The sequence below is a fragment of the Chiloscyllium punctatum genome, unplaced genomic scaffold, assembly GCF_047496795.1.
Source record: "Chiloscyllium punctatum isolate Juve2018m unplaced genomic scaffold, sChiPun1.3 scaffold_198, whole genome shotgun sequence".
In the NCBI taxonomy this organism is placed as follows: domain Eukaryota; kingdom Metazoa; phylum Chordata; class Chondrichthyes; order Orectolobiformes; family Hemiscylliidae; genus Chiloscyllium; species Chiloscyllium punctatum.
In genome coordinates, this window is record NW_027309932.1 from 248,696 (window position 1) to 268,858 (window position 20,163).

The following is a 20,163-nucleotide window of genomic DNA, read 5'->3' on the forward strand; positions in this document are numbered from 1 at the left end:
CCATCTCCGAACTATGTATTCTGGGGTTTGTTTCTGATGATGATTGGAAGCATCATTAGTCTTGTTATCCTTTGGGGATTAAAACAGTTTCAATTAGCTTTCTGTTAAATTCATGGCAATCAATTCTATCTCACTACTCTCAGGCAGATTAGTTTCTTTTGAAGGGTTCTCCGTCTCCCTAACCTTCTCCATCTTCTCCCCCAACAGTACAATAACCTCATAGAGTCTCTTTGTGACTATGAATGAGACAATCTCATCAACTGTTTCTTTCCCTACTCCTGTGTCAAGTTGGATCTTAAACTCCCCTTACTGCAATTGTGATCCTGTATCATTGTACAGTGCTGCTCGTATTTCATGTCTTGGCCTATCAGTGTTCATGAAACTGCATGTAGTATATGGGGCCAATAGTGTAAGAGTTTAGCCCTTTCCTTCCACCAACAGCAGTAGAATTGTATTCCAACAAAACTTACAGAATCACGGCCAAGCATATCCACCAACTTACCTCTTACCATCAAACCAGAGTATCAATTCTCATTCAACTGAGAGAATTCAGGAGGGCATGTCAGTAACAGCAGCATGAATACCTAAAATTGAGGTGTTAACCTGATGCAGTTCCCAAAGAGGACGACTTGTGAGCCTAACAGCATAAGCAGCAAGTGATAGACAGAGTGAAGCAATCCGGGAAATAACAGATCTAAGATCTGCAGTCCAACTAAATCCAGTTGTGAATGAAGTCAGAGCACAGCTGGAATTCTGAGGACAGTTCTCTTCAAGATATTAACCAACAAGAATGTCAGACTGGATTAATTATCATAAAACTCAAGTCCTTTTGATATTTATATATTTACAATCAGTGTTCAATTCACCAAATGTAGCTGAAGGTAAAGATAATCTTCAAGTGATTGTAACAGTGGAGACATCTTAAGACTTGATCAGCAAATTAAAGCCTGTTGTGTTTAGATAGTAATAATTTTAAAGAGATTTTAAAAAGTAAGGTGACTTGAGTATAATGGAAAAAGTTGATTGGTGGGTAGCTGATAATGTTGTTTTAATCTGAAGTTAATTTAGGATTAGTTAACAAATAAACATATGGTAGGGAAACCCAGTCCCATGGAGTGCACATCCAGTTCCATGTGGGAAAATCAGGACACTTCTTGTGAGAGCGACAACCACAAGAACACGGAGGTGACATGGGAAATGTCAGGAACATTTGTTTGACCACAGTTAAAGTACTGCACACATTTCTGATCCCCTTATTCCAGGGTTAATGTGATCACACCATAGAGGGTACACAGGAGATTGATCAGAATATTTCTACAATTGGAAAATTTCTGCTCTGAGAAAAGGTTGGATAGATTGGGAATGATTTCCGAGGAGGATGAGCTGAGATTTAATTGAAGTGATAAAATGCTGAGGAATCCAGATCGAGTGGATAGGAAGGAGCTATTCATTAACTGAGAAGTCAGAAACTGGAGGATTTAGATTGAAACTAATTCCCAGAAAGAATGGGAGGGGAGAATTCATTTCACTCGGAGATGGTGGGGAGCAGGAACTCATTGATGGGGTGGCAGAGGCAGTAACCAGCATCACATTAGAATAAAAGGACATGGATGTAACTGAGATGCTGGAACATGCAGGGCTGCGGACTAAAGTCTGCAGAATGGGATCATTGTGATTGATTTAACATTTCTCCAGAATATTAAACTCAAGTCCAATTTGAGAATTTATGAACATCATCCAACCTGAATTCCAAATGTCAGAATAAATTTATCAGAACGTTACAGCACAGATCGAGGCCACTTGGCCTATCCTGCATGGGTTGGCTGTAATAGAGTGATCCAGGCTTTACAGCGTTCTGTACTCACCAATGAGAGCAACAATTTCAGACTGCGTACTCTGTTTTGTCAATGTATTTCTTTGACAGCTGCTCACCTTGTTTCCTGGTTTCTTTCCCAGCCTTAGCTCCATTCCCCATGGCCTTGAGGGACTACCATTTCTGCAATTTAATCTCTGCTGCCTTCCCCCGTGTGACAGACTGTTTTTGTCCTTGTCTCACCCCCACCTTGCTCACAACTCATTACATTTCTGTTGGCTCCCAGATCTCTGTGACTTCACAGCGCCCCCTGGGTCAGTGGCACGAGTTTTGAAATCTCTTCCTCATGAGATAATTGGAAATCTTCCTGGCTGCAGTTTCCCCCAGATTTTATTTTGAAAAAAAAAAGAGGATTTGGGTCAGTCAAGTATTTGTAACACAAGCCTTCATCTACAATCCTGAGCACTTAGACATAATATGTGACCCTCCCACAGATGTGCAGGTTTGATGGATTGGCCGTGCTAACATGGCCTGTAGTGTGTAGTTTAGGTGGGTTGGGTTAGCCATGCTAAATGTGGGGTTATGGAGGTAGGGTGGGACAGCAAGTCATTGCAGACTCGATGGACTGAATAGTCTCTTTGTGCGCCTAAGGGATTCTGTAATTCTAACTAGTTGTGATTGTTGTCATATTTTCCTAAGTCCAGGTTCATTCAACTCAGGTACACATGCTGCCTTTTGTGTTTCTGTGGGTGCTCACTCAATCCTTTCCTTCTGTTTTACATCAATTTCACACTGTATGTGAGGGTGAGAATGAAAGTGTAAATATAAATACTCCAACCGAAACCCTCACAGGTCAGGAACTGTTTCTGCTACTAGCATCACTCACAACAGGAAAATAAAGGTTCAGTCACAAATCTGACAGAAACACAGTAGTTATAATCACCAGGAAAGGCTTAACAGCTTAAAACTCTTTTCTAAAGAAAAGAGGAGGCTGAGAGACAACCTGGTAAAAGTAGGAAGCTTTGTGTCTGTGTTTTCAGAGATTTGAGGTTGAAATTATTGGGTTGAAGCATGCTTCATTGCCCCAGGTCATCAAAGGTGCTATCTAAATGTGCATCTTTCTTTCTGCCTATCTGTCTGAGTCAACAATCAGATGGATAGGTCATTGTCTGAGTGTTTTCCCAAATCCCTGATTGTGGGGGAGGCAGATACAATCTCAGGTGCCAGCTGCCTCTAGTCCACCTACATGGACATATTGAAGAGCATGACAGGAGAATGGATTGAAATGGAGAGTTCAACGCCAGAATGTAATAGGAAGAAGGAAATAAACAGGACTTTTGGATCCCAGGGGATACAGACTCCAGGATTATTCCCTGTGGGCATTCCCGCAGTAACACGAGACAGCATTCCATGATGAGAGTTAAACCCGGGTGGCAGTAGAGGGAGTCACTGAACATGAGCAGGTTTAGTTCAAACACAGGAGGTTTGTTCAGTCGGTAACAGTGTGTTCGACATGGAGGTGAAGTGAGCAGTGAGGGGAAATGTTACCACAAGCTGCCGATGGATAACTTTCAGTGGAACAGGAGGAAGCCATTCAGCCCTTCAACCCTGCTCTGCCATTCAACAGATCATGGCTGATTTGTGGCCTAAGTTGCAATGTTCAAAACTCTCCAAACTCATCAATAAACTCCTCTGCTACAGACAAGATCAATATTCAAAAACGAAACATCTGCAAATGCTGGAAAATCAGGAACAAAAACAGAAATTGCTGGAAAAAATAATCAGCAGATCTGGCAGCATCTGTGGAGAGTGAACTTTTGGATCCAGTGACCGGTCAGGTGACAACCTGCAGCTGACCATTCTGCCTTTTCTGTAACACTCTCTGGAACAGGTTCTGGTGCGAGGGGAATGAGACTGTCAATAACAACTGAGAAAATAGGAGGATGTGCACAATCAGAATAAAACACATTTTGGTCTTTCACTTTTAATTCAACTGCAAAAATTATTCATTATCATTTCAGAAAAAAGATAATAGGCCAGAAATCAACTCTTCATGTCATTGGGTCTGAGAAACTGTTAGTTCTGACCTGGTCCAGCCTCCATGTGAATCCAGACACTGAATAATGGGGTTGACTCTGAACCATCTCTTGGGCAGTTAGAATGGATGACAAATGCTGCCCCAGCAAGTGATGCCATGATGCCACGAACAAACAAAACAAATCTGATCGCTGTGGTTAGTTGTGAACTCGCTGGTGTTTTTGGAAGAAGATGAATGGGAAGGTTTATGGGGTAAAGGGAGAAGAATGGCATTCAGTGAGGTGATCCTTTGGAGAGCTGATGAGCCAATCAGCCTCCTTTTGCACAGGAACAATTCTGTGAATATTTCATTCTGAGCCCTCGAAAGAAAAATCAGGGCAGAGTTTGTAAAGAGATCAGATTGAATGAGTGTCTCGGTGAGCACAAGTGAGACACAGATACAGAGAGGTTTTGGGATAGATTAAATTATATTTTATACATTTGCATAGTCATCAACATGACAGTAGTTAAAACTGGGAGTGTAATTAGAGCAGCAAATAAATCTTAAACAGTTACGCAGCTAAAGGGGATGCTGGGTAAAGATACTGTAATTAGCGTTTATTTCATTCCAGACACACCAGCCTAGGAGCACATCCTTCCTGTATCTATCCTCTCGAGCTCTTGAAGATTTTTGTTCCTTTGAAGTGTTTCATGTTTAGATACTCCAGAGAAGACAGCTTCAAGCTCCTCAATCTCTCCTGCCAGGGAAATGCTGCTGTTAGAATTCAATTCACTAGTGCATGTTACTGGCTGCTTCATGGACTGGAACTGGAAATCGAGACTGAAAGGTTACTGCATAAAATATCTTCAATGGTATTGCCAGACGTGAGTGGTTTTAGGAAAATCACCTTGACTTCCAGGCATTGAGTGTCAGAGCACTTCCTGTTGTGGGGCATCCTGTTTAGATTCAATCTGTTGATAACTATTAGAACTGACTTGCACTGGCTCCGTCAAAGTGGCCAGAGCATTATGGCTGTCATCGAAGGTGGTAACAAACTTCCCATGGGTTAAAAATCGTAAATGATAGAGTAGGTACGAGGTCTGATGACACTGTTGGAGTATTGATGTTGTTGGTAATCACATTAACTCAGCAGGAGTTGACTGAATTCATATTGTCTCTTTCTGAATCTCAGGATGTCTCTCTGGGCAATAAGTCTCCACAAACAGCAATGAGCAGGGATCATCTATTTTGATTTAAATTGCTCTATAGCACTGCTGCTTCACAGCACCAGGTATAAGATTGGAGTCCAGCCTTGGTCAACAGCCTGTGTGGAGTTTGCACATTCCCCTATGATTGTGTGGTTCCACTCCAGGTGCTCTGGTTTCCTCCCACAGTTCAAAGATTTGTGGGTGAGGTGGATCAGTCATGCTAAATTGTCCAGTGTCCAGGATTGTGCAGACTCAGTAGATCAGCCATGGGAAATGCAGTGTTACAGGGGTGGAGTGCTCTTTGGATAGTTGGTGGGGTTTGATGGGCCAATGCTGTCCTTCCAAACTGTCGGGATTCTATTCTATGATTGAGGATAAAGGCGACACAACAGGGTGCCCTTGGCAAAGGAGCATATAGTGTGTATCAATTCTCCTGACGCATTTAGATAGAGATAGGCACCGCAGTGGATACAGTGCTTTATCTCCATCGCTGCCTCCTCACCCCCAACTCTACTTTGATTTGGTCCCTTCCCACTTTGTCATTTGTAATGGTTTGCTTTGCCTGCAAGGGGCATTGTTTATAAATATTCAATTGGTTACATGGGTGGTTTACTGCTGGTGATTATATGTGAACCAAAATGGTGTAATGATGATGTTAATGTGGGAAGGTTGCTCAGCTATGTGTGATAACACTTCTGGGTTGGAGAAATGGGGAATAAAGAACGCTTCACAGCTCACAGAATGAGAACTGAAAAGCAGTTAAATCAAACAAAGGTTCAGAGAGGGAGGGAATATTTCCCTGGAGTTTGAGTAGCTGGAAAGTGATGGTGTCTGGGAGTAGACAGGATTTGTTTTACAGGGTGTTTAAAATTTTAAAAACTTTTATATTCAGATAGTTTCATTTCTTTTCTTTTAGTTTTATTTATTGTGGAATAAATAGCTACAATATTTTAAAATCAAATTCACAAACCTTGTGTTAAAGACAAATGTTAAATAAAATCCATCAAACCATCCCTCTCTGAAAACTGTTGTGGAAGTGCAATCTCCTGGAGAATCCCTGCCCACTTCTTCCTACCCAGGCTCCATGACTATATACATACCTGGGAGATAGCAGCAGGAGGGCATTCGGCCTTTCAATCCTGCACCACCAGTCAATGGGAAACAGCTGACCATCCAGCTCAGTCTCCTGTTCCTGCTGAATTTCAATCCCCTTTTATGACTTTATCTCGAAGAACTATATCTCAGTCCTCCTTTGGTTTCACTGCCTTTTGTTCCAGTGATGTTGCTGTGTTACTGTGGGGGTGTAGGCAGGGGTAATGTGATGGTGCTGCCTCCTGGAGGATACACTCAGCGTCCCTCTTCATCCTGCAGTAACATCAACCGGGTTTCAGCAACTAGAGATAGAAACCATTTCCAGGATATGGGCATCACTGGCTCAGCCAGCATTTATTCCCCATCTCTCGTTACCCTTGAGAAGATGGTAGTGAGCTGCTGTCTTGTACCAGTCACAGTCCATTTGGCGCAGAGAGACCGACAATGCTGGGAGGGAGAGTGTTGCAGGATTTTGGCCGAGTGATTCTCCATCTTTGGTTCTTCAAATGCTGGTTAACTTTATCATGATCTGCACATGATTTTGAGATTTCAGTCTGCAAATCTTCACCATCTAGCACCCTGGTATAAAAGGAATATGTACATATTAGAGAATCAGAACAGACTATTCTAGTTTCTCTGGAATATCTTTTTCCCCTTTCTTCCCCCAAAGCTGTAACCCTCCAGCTCACTTAAACTCTCCCACCATTCTGCCTCTGCTGTCCCTAATGTACCTGCCCCCATTCTCATGGAGTGACTGGTAAACAGATCCATGCCACCACTTCCTGTCCTGGTTAGACTCTGCACCCTTTCTGGGTTTACTCCATTTCCCTTCAGTTACTGCAAGTCAATAATGTTACAGGAGAATAAATCAAAAGGAAACAGAAAGGGTGGTAGCAGATCCTGTACAGAAGAGGAACCTTCAGTCTGGGAGAATGGGTAAGACCCTTCTTTGTTTCCCATTGGTCGATTCCCAGCATTATGACAAGTTGGGGATGGAACTTGGGCCCATGTGGGTGTGGTGACACTTTGACCCCCCCCCCTCCCCCCCAACCCATCAGTACTACAAGCTGATACGTTCCACCTCCAGCCAATCACAATGTCAAATGCTTTCCGCTAATTACCCCAAAGAACATGCTCCAAAATCCGCCCATATTCTGTACATGTGCAGTGCTGGGCTTCCCCGCACATGTGTGGTCCCTCAGGGATTGTGGGAGTTGTAGCCCCCATGAAGCCACTGGAGACATGTTTATGGATAGTGAATGAAAAGTGAGGGCTGGAGGGTCTTGGGTATAGGATCCCCATTCAAACACAGGCTGTTACTGGATTTTACAGAGACATCTGCTTCCACAACCTGATTTCTGACGTAAGGATTTAGCCAATTGCAGACTGGGGAGGTTAATAAGGGGTAGCAGATTTTAAGCAGATGTAGCTCAGTGGTTAGCACTGCTGCCTCACAGCGTCAGGGACCCGGCTGTTATTTCAGCCAGAGGCGACTGTGTGGAGTTTATACGTTCTCAGCATGTCTGGGTGGGTTTCCAGGGTGCTCGAGCTTCCTCCTACAGTCCAAAGATGTGTAGGTTAGGTGGATTGCCGATGCTAAACTGTCCACAGTGTCCATGTTTGTGCCGGTAAGGCCATTAGCCATGGGGAATGCAGGGTTACAGGGATAGGTTGGTGTGGACTCGATGGATGAATACCCTGGTTCTGCACTATAGGGACTCTATTATATTCTCATGAAGAAGAATGTACTTGTCTCAATGTGTTGTGAATCTGTGGAATTCCCTATTCAAAATGCGGTGGATGCCAGGACAATGAGCCAATTTAATGAAGAGATACAGATGTTGAATTTGCAATGAGTTGAAGGGTGAGAGAGAGAGAGCAGGCGGGAAAATCCAGCTGAGACCAAGGTGAGCTCAATCATCACCGTATTAAATGGTGGAGCTGGTTCAAAGGGTTGCATTGCCTCCCCTGTGCCCAGTGCTTATCTTCTTACGGTAATAACTGGAAAGATGAATCCAAAACTCACCATCTTCACCAAAGGAGATTTTGGAAAATGCAGGATAGTCAGGTGGTTTAGCGTTCCAAACTTAGGTAGTGAGGAAGCATATAGGAGATAATGATTTTGCTATTTTAAACTGAGGGGGACAGTGATTTATGGTTTTAGACTGTGCAGTACATTCACACCGTCCAGAGTACTCTGTGTGAATATCTATCCTATACTTTACTACAAAGCCAAGGTCTTTGAGAATGAAACGCAAAACACCCAGCTAACATTGTCTCACCTCGTAATCTGATAAAAGACTTCTGATAAATCTCGTTGAATTTAGAACACAGCTGGAATGCTGGAAAATTAGATCCAATCCCAAGATCCAGTGCTTAAACAAAGGAGACTACAATAGGATGAGGCAGGAGTTGGCTAATGTAGACTGGAAGCAAAGACTTTATGGTGGGAAAGTTGACGGACAGTGCAGGAATATCAAAGAAATTTTTCGAAGTGCTCAGCAAAAGTATATATCAGTGAAAAGGAAGGACTGTAGGAAATGGAGTAATCTGCCCTGGGTGTCTAAGGAAATAAGGGAGTCTATCAAACTGAAATAGAAAGCATACAAATTGGCAAAGACCAAGGAGAAACGAGGAGATTAGAAAAACTTCAAAGATCAACAGAAAGCATGGGATTGGGGATAAAAAGTGATAAGTAGCTATCCCCAGGGACAGAATAGCAGTTTACCCTGCTAGAGGGGAACCTATTGTGTAGGGAGCATATGGCCTCTGGAATTGTTGAAGCACTTAACTGTTACCATCGGGACAATCCTGATCGAGTTAAAAATCACAGCACACTCCAAAAGCTTGTACTTCCAAATAAACCTGTTGGACTATAACCTGGTGTTGTGTGATTTATAAGTTTGTCCACCCCACCACCGGCTCCCCCACATCAGAATCCTGAGAGATACCCCACTGAAACTGAAGCGCCTGTCAGATACTTGAGGGAGCCACAGGGGTGTGGGGGGAGTGGTGTGTGTTTTAACCACAAAGTGCTGAACTGAACTTGACTTTCTAATTGCTGTTGCCATGGAGATAATACTGAGAGACAGTCTCTATTCAAAGTCCCAAACCACAAAGGTATAAGAGTGGGAGTGGCACATCGGACAGGCGGGGGGTTACCTGATGCTGCCTGGAGGTGTTTTGCATGTACACTATCCAGGTAACTGCCGTGTCTCATCAATAAAGACTCAAAGAAGACCTCTCAGAGTTCTGTGCCCAGTTATTCCTATCCAGCAGGGTTCAGGAATATGAGCACACAGTAGTCAGTATTCACAGTGGAGGATACGAAGAACATGCCAGTAATTGATAAGGAGACTGAGGAAGGTGAGGATTTTGAAATGACCATTATCGTGAAACAGTTAGAGCTGGGCAAGTTAATGGAGCTAAAGGTAAACAAGTCTCCTTGCCCTGATGGAATACATCCCAGGATACCAACAGAGTTAGTGGGAGAAATAGCAAATGCACTTAGAGTTACAGCATCCTGCAGCAGTCAGGCCCTTTGGCCCAAACTGGCTCATGCTGACCAGAATGTCCATCCACGCTAACCCCATTTCCCGGCACTTGGCCCTTCTGACCCTTTCCTATCCATGTATTTGTCCAAATGTCTTTTACCTGTTGTGAGTGTTCCTGCCTGAACCACTTCCACTGGCAGCTCATTCCATATACATACCACCCTCTGTGTAAAACAGTTGCCCCTCAGCTTCCCTTTTATTCTTTCTCCTCTAACCTTAAACTGATCCAATCAATCCGTCCAATCCTTGAGTTCCTGGGAAAAAGACTGAGTGTATTCACCTTATCCATGCCTCTCATGGTCTTATACACTTCTAGAAAAGAACCCCCTCAGTTTCCTCTGCTCTAAACATAAAATCCTCACTTGTCCAACCTCTCCCTATAACTCAGACCCCTGAGCCCTGGCAACATCCTTGTAAATTGTTCTGCACTTTTTACAGTTTAATAACTGAAACCTACATTACATTAATCACATTTCCAGTATTTCCCCACGGCACTGGAACCGACGGGACAATGCCAATGGATTACAATCCATGATCGAGAATGAACTCCTTTACAACAATCCCATTGTCATCGTTTGTACTATGGTGCAGGTATCCTTGTGTCTTTCTGGTTGCATGGTTAATTAAAGATTTGTCCTTCTACCAAGCAAAGTTGTGGCTTAATTGTTCCTGGGAAATGTGCCATGATTTTTCAGAATTTCAAAAACAAATGAAATCTCTCTCCACACTCACCACGCTGACATGGACTTGGCTGTGTCTCAGTACTTTTCCAGTCACACTGAGATTTGAAATATTCACCCACGGACAGAATGCACACCTTTCCTTCCAGATGAAAAGGCCAATGATATTCAGATCGGCACGGATCAAGTAACTATCAGATCTGAACATGAAGTTCAATTTGAATTTCTCATCCGCAAATCCACCCTTTCAGTACCATACAACAGAGCACACAAGTTACCACTGTTAATACAGGATGGAAATTCATAAGACAATTGTAGTATTAAACTGTAGTTTTCTTGTTTCTCCCAAAGCTTTAAACCTCAGTCTCACAATTTCTCTCTTCTGTGAACTGAAATCCAAACCAATCCCCCCACTCCTTTCCTCCACACCCAGTTCTCACACACACTCTCTCTTCGAATTCAGTTTCCTAGCTCCTGATGAGAACCATCCTGCATACACTGCTTCCTGCACACTCTGGCCAAGACCCATCTAACTAAAATGAGCCAAATTAGAATTCAAACTGCAGCCCCATCCTTGTCCCTTTCCATAACAACCGTGAATCTTCACAAAAGAGTTCTGATAACTTTCTGCAAAACGCTGCTCCACTGATAGTCTGATCACATGTCAGGGTAGCAAGAGAAGGGCCATTCCCCTGGGTCCTGCTCCTAGAGGGATGAAGCTGCTAATGAGAGATTAATCCCTCACACCCACAGCCTCCTTCCCAGGCACTGACCTATACTGCTCATACTCCCACAATTGGCCAGCACTGCACCCGTGCACTTGTCTCCCCTCCTACAGCACGTGAACCCGATCATACAGGAGTCTGGGTGATTGGCAGCAGCTGCTACCCAATATATCAGGATCCCTACAGTATGGAAACAGGCCCTTCGGCCAAACAAGTCCTTACTGACCCTCCAAACATTAACTTACACAAACCCATGCCCCCTAACTAATGTAACTAATACTATGGCAATTTAGACTGGCCAATTCACCTACCCTGCACATCTTTGGATTGTGGGAGGAAACCCGCTCAGACACAGGGAGAATGCGCAAACTCCACACAGACAGTCGTCCGTGGCCGGAATCGAACCCGGTTACCTGGTGCTGTGAGGCAGCAGTGCTAACCACTGAGCAGTCTCTATAGAGTGGAGGGGGCGGGGCGGGAGGACTGGGTCAATGGGATTGTGAACAGTGAATGAAAGTGGAGGACACTGGGCGATGGACAGGTCAGTGAGGGACAGGATCAGTGCAGCAGCAGGAGGGGATCCTGGACAAACTGTGCAATGGGAGAGTCTGACAGGAGAGAAACTACAGGATGGTTCTGTTTGGAGGCTCAGGCAGAGACAGCTGGGAGACAGTATGGACTGGTGGCTTGGGCAGGTTTACTAATCAGCCTCTTCAAAGATGCTGTTACTCAACTCTGAGCCTGATCCTCCTGGTCCAGAGGTAAGGACACCACTACTATTTCCTGGTGGGCAAGGGATACAGAGACTGCCTTTCAAAAGGAACTCACCTGTGTTGGTGACATTAACAAGACTCAATACACAGTCACTGACAAAATGCTGGCATACTTGAACTTCATCCAGAATATTAACACCTATAACTGGGCAACGCAGACCCCAGTGTGCAGAGTTAAATCCTGGATACTAATAACAGCTTTGTGCATGGGAAATCATATCTCATGAATTTGACTCCGTTTTTTTGAAGAAGTAACAAAGAGATTGCTGAGGTCAGAGCATGGACATGATCTACATGGACTTCAGTAACGTGTTTGACAAGGTTCCTCATGGGAGACTGGTCAGCAAGGTTAGATCGCATGGAGTACAGAACTGGCCCGAAGGTAGAAGGCAGAGGGGGCTTTTCAGGCTGGAGGCCTGTGACCAGTGGAGTGTCACAAGAATCGGTGCTGGATCCACTACTTTTTGTCATTTATATCCATGATTTAGATGTGAACATAAGAGGTATTGTAAGTAAGTTTGCAGATGACACCAAAATGGGAGGTGTAGTAGACAGTGAAAAAGATTACCTCAGAGTACAAGAGGATCTGGATCAGATGGGTGAATGGGCTGAGGAGTTCAGTTTAGAAAAATGCGAGCTGCTGCATTTTGGAAAAGCAAACTTTAGCAGGACTTATACAGTTAATAGTAAATTCCTGGGGAGTGCTGCTAAAGAGACCTTGGAGTGTAGGTTCATAGTTCCTTGACAGTAAAGTAGCAAGTAGATAGGATAGTGAAGGCGGCAGTTGGTCTGCTTGTCTTTACTGGTCAGAGCATTGAGTATAGGGGTTGGGAGGTCATATTGCAGCTGTACAGGACATTGCAAAAGTTGCTGAATCAATATCCCATAGAATTCTGTTCTCCTTCCTATCAGATGGATGTTCTTAAACTTTAAAAGAGATCAGAAAAGAATTATAGCATGTTGCCAGGGTTGGATAGGCTGTTTTGCCTGGAGCGTCAGAGGCTGAGTGGTGACCTGAAAGAGATTTTTAAAATCAGGCTGGGCATGGATAGGGTAAATAGACAAGATATTTGCCCTGCAGTGGGGGAGTACAGAACTAGGGGACTGGGAGGGAGGGTAGGCAGATCGAGAGGGGTGGGACCGAAATGGATGCGGAAAGAGCGGGGGATAGAGAGGGGTGGCACAGAGACGGGTCGGGACAGAAAGTGGGATAAGAGAGGAGGGGAACGGGGGTGGGCTGCGACTGACAGAAAGGGTGAGGGGAACAGACCGGGGTGGGGGGGTGCAGGGGGAACAGGCTGACAGAGGGGGGAGGGGGAACAGGCTGATTGGGAGGTGGGGGGAAGAGACAGGTCAGTGGGGACAGGCTGAGAGAGGGAGGGGGGACAACAGGACGACAGAGGGAGGGAGGCAGGCCAACGGGGGGGGGGGGGGGGGGGGGGAGAAAAACAGGCCAACAGAGGGGGTGTACAGACAGAGTGGGGGGAGACGGAGGGAGTAGACAGAGTGGGGGAAGACGGGGGGAACAGAGGGGGAAGATGGAGAGTTATTTTACAGATCTAAAACTCAATTCTGTTCCAGTTTTATCCTCCTCACCTTAATTCCTTCTAAAGGGCTCAGAACAACTGCATAGATCTTGGAAAGTAGAGTTTCAGGGAGATCAGGTGCTGAACATGGTGTTTGGGACACTAACATTTAATGGAATGTGCTGACCAATAAATGGACTCTAGTTCGATTCCACTGTCTGTGTGGTGTTTACACATTCTCCCTGTGCGTCTGCGTGGGCTTCCTCTGGGTGCTCTTAATTTCCTCCCACAATCCAAAGCCATGCAGGTTAGCTGGATGAGCTTTGGGTAATGGTAGGTTACAGAGTTAGGGTGGAATGCTGTTCCGATGGTTGGGATGGTCTCATGGGCCGAAAGGCCTGTTTCCATACTGTAGGGATTCTGTCACTGAGTATAGGGGTTAGGAGGGCACATTGTGGCTGAGTAGGGCATTGGTGAGGCCAGTTTTAGAATACTGTATTCAATTGTGCTCTCCCTGATTTCAGAAAGATGTTACCAGAATAGGACTCAACCTCTTAATGACAAGTTCCTGGGAAGTGTTGACAGACAAACAGACCATGCAGTGTGGGTTGATAGTTCCTTGAAAGTGTGGTTGAAGGTAGACAGGTCGGTCAAAGTGGTGTTTGGTATGTTAGCTGTTATTGGGCAGTGCATTGAGTATAGGCGTTGGGAGATCATGGTTCGGTTGCACAGTTTATTGGCTCGGCCACTTTTGGAATCCCCAGACTGCTTTCAATTCCAGTCTCCCTGCGAAAGATGTTGGGAAACTTGCAAGAGTTCAGAAATTTTTTTCCAGGGTGTTGCCAGTATTGGAACATTTGAACCATCGGGAGAGGCTGAATAGGCTGAGGCTACTTCCCTGCAGCACTGGACACTTTAGGTGGCTTTATCGAACTTTATAAAATTATGAGGAGCAATGATAGTGTGACTAGCCATCGTTTCTTTTTTCCCCCCAGAGTAGGGGAGTCCAAACAAATGTGAATCTTTTTTCCAAGGTGGAAATGACAAATTCTAGAAGAGAGATGGTAAGTTTAAAGGATATGAAAACCGAACCAACTGAAGATGCTGTAAACCAGGAAGAGAAACAGAGGTTTCTGGAAAAGCTCAGCAGGTCTAGCAGCATCTGTGAAAAGAAATTAGAGTTAACGTATCGGAGGAAGGGTGACCAGACCCGAAACTTTAACTGATTTTTCTTCACAGATGCTGCATGACCAGCTGAGCATTTCCAACAACATCTGTGCAAGTTTAAAGGGAGTTGTTTGGAGTATATACCTAAGAGGAACTTTATAAAGTGCGAGTCAGACCACATCTGGAGTAATGACAGAAGGTTTGGTCCCTTTATTTAAGGAAATACATCATTTCATCAGAGGCATTTCACAGAAGATTGACTGGGATGAACCCTGGTTTGCAGGGATTATTTTTTAAGAAAAGGCTGAAGACGTTGGGACTTTACTCACTGGATTTGGGAAGAATGAGAGGGGATCTCATTGTAATGTGTAGGATTCTTAAGGAGTTTGACAGGGTAAATACTGAGAGGATGTTTCTCATCATGAGGGAGTCTGGAACCAGATTCTGGGTCAGTCACAGAATCACGGATTCTGTTTTGGATTCGTCAAGTTTAAGGCAACACCGACACAGGTCAGGGGTTTCATAAGCAATGGAGCTGGGGTGAGGTGGAGAGAAGCAACATTTTAAGAGATTGTAATTCCTGGTGTTTGTGATTGTGTAGATGTCTGATCAGAAGGTCACCTTGGGGTCAGATATGAGAGCAATATTGTAGAGAGTGTGGTTCTTCCTCAGACAGTTCCCAGGGAGAGGGAGGGGCTCAGCAGTAAGGGAAAGTGATTTGTAATAGCAACTGAAGGCAATGGGTTTAACCATTGCAATGTTCCGTTGCAGGAAATTGCAGCCAATCGCGTAGTGGGAGTGTGATGAGCAGTTTGATAACTGAGTAATGGGGAGGGATGGTGGGGAGGGGGAGCTGGGCATCGTCAGTGTACATGTGAAACCTAACACGGTGCTTTTGCACAATGTCACCTCCTGGCAGTGTGTAGGTGAGACACAGGAGGGACCAAGGAGAGATCCTTAAGGGACACCAAATACAGGGAATTCAGAAAGGAAAGGGAGAGTCGGGATGGACAATAGACAATAGACAATAGACAATAGATGCAGGAGTAGGCCATTCTGCCCTTCGAGCCTGTACCACTATTCAGTATGATCGTGGCTGATCATCCTAATCAGTATCCTGTTCCAGCCTTATCTCCATAAACCTTGATTCCACTATCTTTGAGAGCTCTATCCAATTCTTTCTTAAATGAATCCAGAGACTTGGCCTCCACTGCCCTCTGGGGCAGAGCATTCCACACAGCCACCACTCTCTGGGTGAAGTAGTTTCTCCTCATCTCTGTCCTAAATGGTCTACCCCGTATTTTTAAGTTGTGTCCTCTGGTTCGGCACTCCCCCATCAACGGAAATATGTTCCCTCCTGCCAGAGTGTCCAGTCCTTTCATAAGCCTATACGTTTCAATCAGATCCCCTCTCAGTCTTCTAAACTCAAGGGTATACAAGCCCAGTCGCTTCAGTCTTTCCGTGTAAGGCAATCCTGCCATTCCAGGAATTGACCTCGTGAACCTACGCTGCACTCCCTCAATAGCCAGAATGTCTTTCCTCAAATTTGGAGACCAGAACTGTACACAGTACTCCAGGTGTGGTCTCACCAGGGCCCTGTACAGCTGCAGAAGCACCTCTTTGCTTCTATACTCAATCCCTCTTGTTATGAAGGCCAGCATGCTATTAGCCTTCTTCACGACCTGCTGTACCTGCATGCTTGCCTTCATTGACTGGTGGACAAGAACACCCAGATCTCTCTGAACAGCCCCTTTACCTAATTTGATACCATTGAGGTAGTAATCTGCCTTCCTGTTCTTGCCACCAAAGTGGATAACCAGACATTTATCCACATTAAACTGCATCTGCCATGCATCTGCCCACTCACCTAACTTGTCCAGGTCACCCTGTAATCCCCTAACATCCTCATCACATTTCACCCTACCACCTAGCTTTGTGTCATCAGCAAATTTGCTAATGTTATTGCTGATACCATCTTCTATATCATTTACATATATTGATGGAGTAGGTTTTTGCAACAACGGTGGGGTCAAATATTAGTTTGTAGCAGAATGGGAGAGAAGGACATAACCAGAAAAGACAGACAGGTAGAACAAGGAACAATATCTGTGAATTGGGGAGGGGGAGTGATGAGGAGGAGGAGGAGCAGCCCAACTCCAAAAGCACTATTTCTACACTAGTGACATCACCCAACTCCACCCTAGTCTCAGCTCATTTACTGAAATACTCGTCCATCCCTGTGTTATCTCCAGACTTCATTATCCAAACACACTCCTGGCCAGCCTCCCACATTCAACTTCCATGTAATCTCAAGAGTATCTAAAACCCTACTGCCCAAGCGCTCACTTGTACCAAAACTTGTTGATTCATCAAAAGGCTCCTATTAACAAGCAACAATTTAAAATTCTCACCCTTGATGTAATTCCTGGCTGTGAACATCCCTGTCTCCCTGAACCACACAATCTGTGAGACCTCGACAACTCATTTTCTTTCAGACTCCCAACGATATGTTTAATAAATGCTTCACCTGTCTAGCTGTTTCTACCGTTGCCAAGGCAACACGGTATGGAATTCCCACCCTAACCCCCTCAGACCTGCTTTCCTCCTTTAAGGTATTCCTGAAAACCTGCTTATTTGGCAATTCTTTTGATCACCTGACCTAATATCTCCAGCTGTGGCCTTATGTCACAAGCTCTCAATCATATGTCTGTGGAATTATAAACATGATAAAAAAAAACAACTGTTGTTGATTTGCACACATTTTGTCAATTCTTCACTGTCGCTGAGTGAATAATCTATAACAGCTCTTACCCAAACACATTGTAGGAGCACCTTCACCACACGAACTGTAGCTGTACAAGGAAGTCAAACATCACCTTCTCCACAGGCAATCGGGCTTTAGCACTGATCACTGGTATCTGTGGACGGAGAAACACACAGTTGATATTTCAGGGAGAGCAAAATGCATTATCGGGAGGGAAAATGGTGCAGAATTTGGGATTTTTTAATTTGTGTTTTACTACGTGCACCAAGTTCTGTAAAACCTCTCATCCCATACCATGAAAATTTCCTCCTCTTCCTGGTCAATATGTTTTTCCTTCCCCCTGCCCTGCACCTTCACACATTTCCAATGCCTTGGTCACAACAACACTGTGCTGTCAGTGAAGTTTATCACGTGGTTGAGTATTACCCCGCCCCTCATTCATTCTGATTGGTTGAAGGACCAACGAGCACCTCTAGCCACAGTTCCCCCACTCTTATTGGTCCTGCGCTGATATCAATAATCCGAAGCCCACTGTGGGCTGGAGCATGCTCAGTGCTTCCTGCTTTTACTGCTGTTCATCAGGTATGAGAGAGAGAGGGCTCATCCCTGTTTCTCCTGAGGTCAGACAATAACAACAACTACCTGCATTGTATGGAGCCTTTCACATTGACAAATCTCCTCAAATGCTTCACGAATGATGGAAACGTTGATTAAAGAGAACGATTTTTAGATACATCTTTAAGGCGGAGAAAGGGAGTTAGGGAGGATATTCCAAAGGTTCGTGTCCTCGGCAGCTCCAATCGTGGAGTGATATAGGTGGGGAACAGCTCACAATGGAGACAGCTAGTGGCTAACCATGAGTTGGATTAGTGGTGCTGGAAGAGCACAGCAGAACAGGCAGCATCCAACGAGCAGCGAACGTCGATTTCGCTGCTCGTTGGATGCTGCCTGAACTGCTGTGCTCTTCCAGCACCACTAATCCACTATTTGCTTTCCAGCATCTGCAGTCATTGTGTTTACTTCATTGATGCTAACCATAAGTTAACAACCTCATGTCGTAGCCCCCTACCCCACACACCAGTTCTCACAGTCTGCCATTACACACTACCTATAGTTAGCCACTAAAGGTCTCCATTAACAGCTAATCATCCTCCCCCAGACAGATTGTTATCCACTCCTTTACCCAACCGTTCTTCTCACTCTATCCCCACCTATCGTTTACTCCTTTTATCCTCCCCCCACACTAACTTCTGCACTAAAACTGACTTGTTTTCTCAGTAATATCTGTCCTGAGGAAGGGACACTGGGTCTGAAACTTTATCTGATTTCTCATCACAGATGCTGCCAGACCTGCTGAGCTTTTCCAGAACCTCCTGGTTGTTGTTTCTGATTTACATCTTCTGCAGTTCTTTTGGTTTTAATTTACCGGGAGTTTGTAATTCAGGTCCCACAGCCTCTGTCCCAGTCTCTGCTGTCTCTCCCAACCCCAAACAGTGACACGGCATCTGCACAGCTCATGGACAGGCGCTGTCTTGCTGGCCACACCCCTCATTCACTCCCATTGGCTGCAGGACCACACAACCTCTCCTATTGGTCTGGAGCTGTCGTTAATTAAGCTGGCGCCGATTGAGAGTGGTTGGTTCCTCCCTGTCTCTGCCCTGGGATGAGCTCCATCATTCACAGTGAATGGGGCTGTATCACAGAGCACAGGGGCTGGGGGCTATTCAGCCCATTGGGGCTGTATTCTCTCCCTCTGGAGATGCTGCAAGTCGGTCCCAAGTCCCCTCCCATGTGCCCACGGCCCCCCAAATCTTACCTTAAAAAGTAAAATTCCAAGTCTGTTTCAGAATACCTGCTGAATCTGTGTCGTTCAGACTGTTCCAGATGCTCAGAACTTACTGAGGAAAATAGTATTCACATTTTCACCTTGTATTATTTGCCAATTACTTGAAAGTAGTTACTAAAAATTGTGACAGTGCTAACAATTCCTCTCTCTCTCTGCAAATTCAAGACCTTGGAACCAAATCTGCACCAGGTCGAAATCACTGCTTCACCTTCTCAGCTCCAAGGATATTTATGTTTGCTTCAGCTAGCTCGCCACAAAATAGAGGAATGCATCTTAATTTATTAGGATCAAAGAAACAGACCTTCGGTCCAATTCGTCCATGCCAACGAGGAATCCTAAACGAATGGATTCCCATTTACCAGCTATTGGCCTGTATCCATCAAAACCCTTCCTATTCATGGACCCAATTGGAAGCCTTTTAAATGTTGTGATTTTTCAGCCTTCACGACTTCATCTGGTAACCCCTCCCATACACACACCACACTCAGCTTGAAAACGTTGCCTTTTAGATCCCTTTTAAATGTTTCCCCTCTCAATTTAAACCCAGGTGCTCTAGTTTTGGACCCACCTAACCTGAGGAAATAGGACCCCGGCTGCTCACCTTATTCACACCCCTCGTGATTTTATATATCTCCATGAAGTCACCTCTCAGTCTTTGACTCTCCAGAGAAAATAGCCCCAGCCTATTCAGCCTCTCCCTGTCGGCCAAATCCTCCAATCTTGGCAACGTTTTTGTAAATCTTGTCCAAACCTTTTCAAGTTTCACAACATCCTTCCCAGAACAGGAAAATTCAAACTGAAAACAGAATTCCAGAAGTGGCTTAACCAATGTCCTGTCCAGCCACAATATGACATCCCAGCTTCTGTATTCAATGCATTGACCAATAACGGAGAGCATTAATGGAGTCCCATTTGCCAGCGGTTCACCCTTATCCCTCTAAATCGTTCCTCTTCATGTACCCAATCAAATGCCTTTTAAATGCTGCTGTACTAGACTC

The 20,163-nt window shown here is 44.8% G+C and overlaps 1 long non-coding RNA gene across 7 annotated transcripts in view; it reads right to left on the minus strand.

The window, feature by feature from the left end:
- Nucleotides 1-20,163, minus strand: part of LOC140471904 (uncharacterized) — a 65,057-nt gene that overhangs the window by 12,457 nt on the left and 32,437 nt on the right. For 6 of the 7 annotated variants that reach the window (XR_011957252.1, XR_011957251.1, XR_011957250.1 and 3 more), the window contains 2 exons: nt 17,367-17,473; nt 3,793-6,709 (listed from right to left, as the gene is read on the minus strand). This is a non-coding gene — a long non-coding RNA (uncharacterized lncRNA). Of the gene's footprint in view, nt 1-3,792; nt 6,710-17,366; nt 17,474-20,163 lie in introns of those variants that run through there. The other variant, XR_011957255.1, reaches the window with a different exon arrangement.